Here is a 9,136-nt window from a genome sequence, read left to right on the forward strand (position 1 = left end):
CCCTCTTTTCTCTTTCTTCTTCTCTCTGAAGTTTCTCAATCTCTACTCTTCTGTTTCTGAATCTCATCTCAGTTTCTCGATTTCTTCTTTTAGTTCTCATTTAGATTTAGATTGTATTTCTGATTCATGTTATTCACTGGAAGCGATGAAGAACACCTAAAACCCAGAACACAGACTCTTCTGCAAACATCATTGGTTGAAGATGATCAAGATCTGGGTGATATGTGGTAACTCTCTTTTCTCTATCATTTATATCGATTTTCCCCAAATTTTTGAATTAGGGTTTCCATTTTTCTGTAATTTCGAGCCTTTTGAACTGATTTTTGTGAACTGTAATTTCAATTGGGGTTTCATTTAAAGTTAGCGTATCTGCTTATAGTGGTTGTCAGATCTGTTTTGCAGTATGAACGAGGTGAAGAGATGGACACTAGTAGTTGTTTCTAAGTGATTATTCGTGTTCTTCAGTTTCAATGTTGGTTTTTATTTCTATGTTATTCAAGAGAAAAAGCTAGGTTAACTATTTCGATTTCTATAGAATGGGTTTAGCTATTTTCTTCTTTTCTATTGTGTTTAAAACAAAATTAGAGCTCTGCAATTTTTTCATGGCTAGTTTGAAGCTATTATTTTGTTGTTAATGAAGTTTTGGTAGGTTTGTATTTGATTAAATGAAAATTGACCACTGTTGTACCTCTGTTGATTGGTTGATGAAAGATGGAGTGTTCTTGGTTATTTCAGCTGGTCTTTATACTTAACCTGTTTGAGTGAAGTCTTGGAAGGGTTTATTCCTCTCTGGATCTTTTTGGATTTTTAATAAGTAAAAGCACAGGACACAGAAGCTGAAACTTTTTAGGTTCTTGCTGTTCAGAACAGAATTTGATATGAGTTTGTCTTCGAAAAGAAAGTATGAAATGTCTAATGTACATGGGATTTTGTATAAGTGTGGCGGTTGTGGTTCATGAATTAATATGTTTTATAAGTTGATGAAAATGATGTGATGTCCAAGTTACTATCACCTCTAATTGAATTAGTATGAAACTGACCATTTTTCTTCCAAGGACATTTGCTTATTGCAGGATTAGCTGACTAGCAGAATGAGGATGAGACACTAGCTCAGGAGCAAAATGAACAGGTTCGATCCAATTACTAGTTCTATTTTTTTTTTCCAAGCATTTTCCATTTTTACAGAGAAATTGTTCCTTGCATGATGTGTAGGAAATGGGTCTGCGTGATAGTGATGATGGTAACAAGAAGGTCTGCTGAAGAGACATGCTGAAGTTGCTAACAAGAAGGCTCCCCCTGGTGACCTCAAAAGTTAGGTAAAAATCTTTTACCATTTCGCTTACTATATTAGATTTTTATGTTGTTGATCGTTTTATATTGTATTCTAATTTTCTGAAATTTCGATGGTGCAGAGATACGGTGAATTTTGGTGGAGTTATGTTATATAATTGAGCCCAGCTTCTGTTATGTTTAGTTTGTTTTTTTGATTTCCTGAAAAATATGGGCATACGTCTACATGTTCAAGTATGGCAGTGTTCATGGTCAATGGAAGCACCATGAACTCAAGGTTAAGGACACCAAGACCCTCCTCTTTGGTGAGAAGGAAGTTGCAGTCTTTGGTTGCAGAAACCCCGAGGAGATCCCATGGGCTGAGACTGGAGCTGAATACATTGTTGAGTCAACTGGAGTGTTCACTGACAAGGACAAAGTTGCTGCCCATTTGAAGGTTCAATATTATCTCATGCTCATTATTTTATACTTCAGAAATATAATATATGATATTGCTGTTGGCATAAATTAGAGATTGGAATCTGGATTCTTTGTACATAATGAGCATATTTGTCCATCTGATAAATATAAATGATAAGTCATTCTACTGCCCAGTTTTAGGTGTCAATCTGTAATGGTTTTTGCTTGTCTTCACAATGCATAGGCTTTACTTATGATAAATTGTCATCTTGGTTATCTAAGATTCAGTCACCTTACTTTCTTGTGCTTTGGGAGAGTAAGTTTGTTCTGATTCATACATTGAATAAAAAACTGCTACTAAAGAGTACAAGATGATAGTTTCTTATCTGTTAAACAATTCTAGCTATTGTGTTTTACATTTATGTGAGGGTTCATGGCCATAAAGTAGTTTAAGCTTTTCATTTATTGGTTATTGATATGCCTTGCTCAGGCCTGCTCTGATTTAACATTCTTTGATTGCTTGATGATCCAGGGTGGAGCCAAGAAGGTTATCATTTCTGCTCCCAGCAAGGACGCACCCATGTTTTTTGTTGGTGTCAACCAAAAGGAATACACCTCAGACATCAACATTCTTTCAAACACTAGTTGCACCACCAACTGTCTTGCTCCCCTTGCAAGGTTTGTTTGCTTGCTTGATTATCTATTATATCAAGTTGCAATGCCATCTTTATTTTATTATCGGCCAAGTGTTTCTTATGTTTTTCATAATGTTCTGTTTTTTTTTTTAAAATCTTCAGGTCATCAATGGCAGATTTGGCGTTGTTGAGGGTCTCATGACCACTGTCCATGCAATGACTGGTTAGTATTGTCTCTGTCATGTGTTTTGTTGAATGAATTTCAGGAGTTATGGATATGTATCTTATGTTCACTCACTCGTGTGTTTCAGCATCTTATGTTCACTCACTCGTGTGTTTCAGCTACACAAAAGACTGTTGATGGTCCATCCAGCAAGGACTGGAGAGGTGGAAGGGCTGCCTCATTCAACATCATTCCTAGCAGCACTGGTGCAGCTACGGTACTTCATTCTTTTAACATGATAGTTTCTTGACACATAAAGTACCGGCTGATGTCCTGATTTTGCAAATCCAGTCCTGAGCTATGTTGACTGCAAGAATCCTGATTTTTTTTTTTCTTGTCGAAATTGTGTAGGCTGTCGGTAAAGTTCTCCCAGCACTTAATGGAAAATTGACCGGTATGGCTTTCCGTGTTCCCACCGTCGATGTTTCAGTGGTTGATCTTACTATGAGACTTGAGAAGAAGGCAACTTATGAAGAGATTAAAGCTGCCATCAAGTACGAATTAAGTTTAATTACTTACCTATTGCAGTTTTATAATTTGTTGTTGGTTAGGTTACATGAGCTTTATCTAATTTTATGGCTTTGTTTCTGCTCAGGGAGGAGTCCGAGGGTAAGATGAAGGGAATCTTGGGATACGTTGATGAAGATTTGGTCTCTACTGACTTTTTGGGCGACAACAGGTTGAGTTGCTGTCTTGCTGATACTTTTAGTGGATCATTATATTTTTGTTATTTCTTGCAGTATCATCCTCTTAAATGGACGTCTTGTTAAGTTATAACAAGTGGCATCAGCTTGTTCTTAGATTTCTGGGACACAATGTTTTTTTTTTTATCTGCATGCAGTTGTGTGCTTTATGTATTATTTCTGACTTGTGTGTACTAACTCAGGTCAAGCATCTTCGACGCCAAGGCCTGAATTGCTCTTAATGACAACTTCGTCAAGCTTGTGTCATGGTATGACAACGAATGGGGTTTACAGTTCCTATGTTATTGATTTGATCGTCCACGGAGCAGACGTATTCATACTTGCCTCTTTTCATGTGCCATGAAAGAGATTATGCATTTCATCTTAATTAAACAGTATGGGCAGGTACTTAATGTATTTGTATTTGTATTTCGTTTATTTTTATTTTTCCTTAAGAGACATCCAACAAAGTATAGTTCATTTTCCCTTTAAAACATTTTTTAAGATTCCTTGATGTAATGTTAAGTTAATAAATATCCAGATGGCAGTACTTGTTGTGTCATGGCTTGTGTTACGTTTCATAGTTCAATTATGTGAGGGTTATTTGATTGAATTATCAGAACGGGAAGTATCAGGGCAATTGCAGGGAACTGGGGTTTTTTCTGTTGTTGCAAAACTTTAGCTACGGCTAAACGTGTTGCTAAATCTGAACCAGAACAACTATATCCTGTTTTACTAAATATATCCCGGAATAGCTCTAAGATTAGCAACAGAGTAGCAACATCTGTTTTCTGTTTTACATTTTAATTTCGCAACATCTTATTTCTGTTGCTACTGACGTTGCTGACCAAAATTAGCAACAGAGCTAAACCTGTTGCGAAAACTGCGACAGAGGTTTAGCAACAGCTCTGTTGCAAGCCCGGTCAGCAACAGATTTTGGTGTAGTGATATATAAACGATTGAACCCATGTATGTGATTTGATATGATCATGAGTATTCTTGGAATACAGGCAAACCAATTCTAAACTTGTTTGGAAGTGTGGTATAACCGATTCCAAGAATGCAAATCCATGTAAATATGAAATAAGGATTTGCAGTAAAAAGATGTCAACATACTTTGAACACGAACAGTAACTCTTATCATTTATTGTTCAAAGATATTCGTTGGTACTCAAGGTGATCCTGCGCCGAAATAAATTAAGAATCTTTTAATTAAAGTTTTTGATTTTATATGCTTTAGTTACCAACAATTAATGCATAGCTCTAGAAAATAAAATTAGTAATGTGCATTTAATAATTGAAGATTTTCTATTACGAGATTTCAGAAAATTGGACAAGCATTTAAATTAGGAAAACCGAATTTTTCCATTCATTGTATATCTTGAGAATATCTTCGGTTTTGGAAATTCCTTGTGTCCAAATATTCTTGGTCTATAAATACCTAAGTTTGCATTTCTATCAAACTTTCCTAATTAGGTGAAATCTCTTACGACCGCTCGTTTAAAGGCTTCTATGGGATCAAGAAGCTATACGAGTACCGTTGGTGGGAAACTAGATAATTGTAGTGTTATTAGTTTTCGATTTGATTTGATTGACTAACGGTTGTTGAAACTTTGATTGCACCTAGTTTGTTTATGCTTGAGAATCTTCTCTTCTGATATAAGATTCACTCAAATTAGATCAGAGTATCGGCGAGATCTTTAGAACCGTTGTTAGATCTAAAGACATCTTGTGATAATCCATTGTTAACAGACTCCGTTCTGTGCGTGATTGATCACAAGAGATTCAAGTGGTATTGTGCAGGTTTTGAAGATAAAAGAAGATTTGAAGACGAAGAAGATTTCTTATTAGTTTTCGTATCTTGTGAATTGTGTGCACAAACCTTGATCGGCTGGGATCCAACTTGAATCAGTTTATCTTTGATAGATCTGATCGATTAATTGCATGAGATCGGAATTCTCTATATTTCTCTTTGAGATCTATATTGATTGAGTGCGAATCTATACTTGACTATTTCGGTAGTTAAAGTTAGATTGATCTGACCATATAAAGGAGTTTATTAGATTAAACATAAGAGCCTTTGTCAACGACTCATCCGAATCTTGTAGCAAGATTGATTAGAGTGGTTAACAAACAGATTCTTTCTTTGTTGTTTGGAATACGATCCAAAGGACTTTCTATTCACGTGCGTGATTCTAGAAGTCGAAGGCGCAGGGATACTGAGGAATCTAAGTAGATAGGGGTAGTCTGCTTGGTCTCAACTATACGAAGTTGGTATTAGATTTTGTATATCGGCTTAATTCTGAGAGTATTCAAAACTGGACTAGGTCCCGGGTTTTTTCTGCATTCGCAATTTCCTCGTTAACAAAATATTGCTGTGTCTTTTAATTTGATTTTCGCATTATAATTGTTTATTATAATAAAGTAAAATATACATATACATTAACTCCGCAATACTTTATAGTGATCCTATAGTGTTTGGTTATTACGAACCTATTATCAAGTATCACACTTTGTTGTTGTATTGTCTCGATCTTGTATCCATAGTCAATCACACAAGTTATCTTGTTGTTGTATTGTCTCGATCTCGTATCCATAGACAATCACACGAAGTGCGAACCGAATCGTCGTATTGTCTCGCCTCTATCCATAGACGACCACGTTCGGTAGACTAAACAAAAAGATTGTGGTTTATATTTGGGGTACCCTTGTCTTTCAGTTTAGATCTAAGGATGACAAATAAGAATGACTGTTACGTTGAAAAATATACTTTTCTCCCTTCATGAATGAAAAAAATTCATTTTCCTTTCTTCAAAATATTTTTTCTTCTTCTCATAATGTCTTTTGTGATTGGTATGGTAATTCAGACGTTCAAACGTCATCCACCTCTAATAGCGACTTTAGTCAACACAATACGACGCAGTCAAAATCAATTATTCTTCTTATCCACCTTTAAATCAACTACTCCATCAAACTTCCATCTACTTTTTCCATTTCATCATAATTGATTCAAAAAATCCTGATTTTATTTGTTGATTTTCTTATATTATATTATTATTAATTTAATGGAGGTAGAAGAACAACCAATTAAGATTAGAACTTTACAATCACTAGGTTTAGGGTTTGATTTAACATCTGATTTTAGATTAAAGTTTGCCAAAAAAGGAATTAAAAGTGAAGATGGATCTCCATCACTGTTATCCATTTATCTTTCCAAATAATAAATCAACTGGTATAGGTATTGCTATATTCGCAATAATGTAGGAAAGTTCTTAACTTCCAAAGATATCACAACAACCACGAGTGACATTGACCAAGCTGGGCCTTTTTGACAGAGAGTTTATAATATGCGCAATAACTACATTGTAATAAAATCCTTGTACAAAATGATATTAAGAGTGGATGAAGCTGTTTCTCAGTTGTTTTCCAGTCGTAGGAAAGAATATCTCAATCCTCATTCCCCATATTAGAGCTTTGTCATTCTTTTAATTCTTATGTGGTTTCCTATAAGATAGAGTGTGTGATAAACCATCCAACAAGTTGGTCAAGTTTGGTTGAACAAATATGTATATACAGGTGTGGTGTATAACACCTCCTAATATAATTAGGAGGCATGCATGTTTTGCTAGACAGAAGCTAGTTTTATGTAAAAGTTGAGTTTTCTTTCAAAAAATGATAATTAAACATATAAAAAAACAACTAATCATCAGCATGTGAAATTTTTTTCTCTTAAAGGTGGACCAAAAAGGGCAGTCTAGATGAAGATCCTGATGTGGCATGCATCCATCTAAACCCTAGACCTAAGAGCTTCTCCAATGGTTGATGTGTGTGTTTCGTATGTGGCATCATAATTAAGACATCCTCTTGAAATAAAATTTCTATTTAAGGTTATAATTTCCCTTGTATGAGGAGCAAAAAATAAACATTTCCAACCCATGATTAATAAGTCTTTTTCATTGTGTATGTGTCATTTGATGATTGATTACATCATTTATATATTTATTATTGCATTGATTTTATGGAAAAATGATGAGTTGGTTGGGAAGACATTGTCTAAGTGAATGTCTAGATTTAGACATTAGCTTTGACATCCTTTACCAAAATTAGGCCACCTTATATACACATTGGTTTAAGAAGTTAGGGTTGGAGAAGGTTTTTAAATAATACGAATGTAAATCCTACATGGATTTAAACATTTTCCTTCGCATACACTCCATTGGAGAAGCTCTAAGAATGGTAAATTATTTTGGGAAACTGTGGGTCCCTACTGAACAACCATAAACAAAAAATAAATCCTTGGACTCATTTTGGATTGTTCTTTTTTAGTCTACATTTAGTGTTTTCGTAAAAAAAAATAAAAAAAAGATCCATCTACATTGAGTCAGCTTTCTTCTAGGCTGCCACAAGAGTTACTAAATTCCATGTGTCCAAGTAATTAACTACAAAATATCATTTTATTAGGAAATATTTCTTCAAGTGCTATTTTGGCCAAGCAATCAGTTAAATCAAAAAATAAGTTTTGAAAAACTACCACGGATACGAGGGTTGATCATTTCTATAAAACCTGAGAAAAACGCAAGTCACTCTCACCAAAAAGTGTGGGATCTTCAAGGTGATGATTATATCCATCCTTTCGTTTGGAGCCATCCCAACTGGCTTCCAAGTCCAACTATAAAATATTTGGTTTCTTGGAAATAAAATGGTCTCCCAAGCCCATTTTGCATCCCTTAACATGGGTACGCAAAATTTTTTTTCGGGACCCTCTTCCTTCTTATAAACCTAGCACCACTATTGAATCTAGTGTTAAGGGACCCTCTTCCTTTTTCGATCTGTTTAATCTCATCAAATTTGATCTGTTTTCGAACTGTATTTGATGTGTTAAATCTCAGTGTATTCGTTGTTTTTTGAAGACGAAGAAAGAAGAAGACGAACTGAGGTTTTGGATCTGTTTTCAAAACCCTAGAAACAGTAAGTTGAACTGAGGTTTTGAATCTGATTTAATTACTACATCAACTGTAAGTTGATTGATGTTTTGATTTCATTTATCTCTTGATTTTGTGATTATTTTTGAAAAGTGTTTCGCAATTTAGGTTTCATGATTTGAAATCAAATTGATTTTTATTCTTACAATTTGCACGGTAGATTAATATTCAGGAGATAATCAAACTAACTTACATTCAAAATGCCGAGAGGAAGAAGGAATTAACCTGAAGAAGATGCTGCAATAACGGGTATTATGATTCTTTTTCTTTAAGATGCCATTTACAGTTGCGGTGTATGTTTTGAGATGATAAAATGTAAGTAAAAACATTCAAAATGATATAGCATATGTAACTTTAGAAATAGAGCATGTGTAACTTTAAGTTACACATTCAAAATCTCACCACCAATTGTGTTGTGGTTTGTATACTGATTGTGTAACTTGTAGTTACACATACAATTGAGTCTTTTTAACTGTAAGTTACACATTCAAAATGTCACCAATGACTTGCAAAGTGGCTGTGTAACTATAAGTTACACATTTAGAATCTCATGTTTGTAATGCATATGCATGTGTAACTATAAGTTACACATTGAAAATCTAACCACTAACTTGCCAAGTGACTGTGTAACTAGAAGTTACACATGCATAATAACATCACTGATTTGCCAATTGCCTATGTAACTAGAAAGTTACACATGCAAAACATAACCTACGACTGTATTGTGTTTGTAAATAATAGTTACACATCAAAAAATGACGCCTGTAAACCTTCATATGCATGTGTAAGTTAAGGTTACACAACACAGAATAGAATGATTCAGTTTGTGTACTTGGCAAATACACATAGTGTGTAACATAATTTTTGTTTTGCAGTTAAAAGTGAGTGTATTTGATAAGTACACAACATACTGACTCATTCTAT

The 9,136-nt window shown here is 34.5% G+C and overlaps 1 pseudogene; it reads left to right on the forward strand.

Moving 5' to 3' along the window:
• Positions 1-3,766, forward strand: LOC113314358 (annotated as a pseudogene).
• The last annotated feature ends 5,370 nt before the right edge of the window (positions 3,767-9,136 follow it).

Source organism: Papaver somniferum, chromosome 1 (assembly GCF_003573695.1).
Source record: "Papaver somniferum cultivar HN1 chromosome 1, ASM357369v1, whole genome shotgun sequence".
Classification (NCBI taxonomy): Eukaryota; Viridiplantae; Streptophyta; class Magnoliopsida; order Ranunculales; family Papaveraceae; genus Papaver; species Papaver somniferum.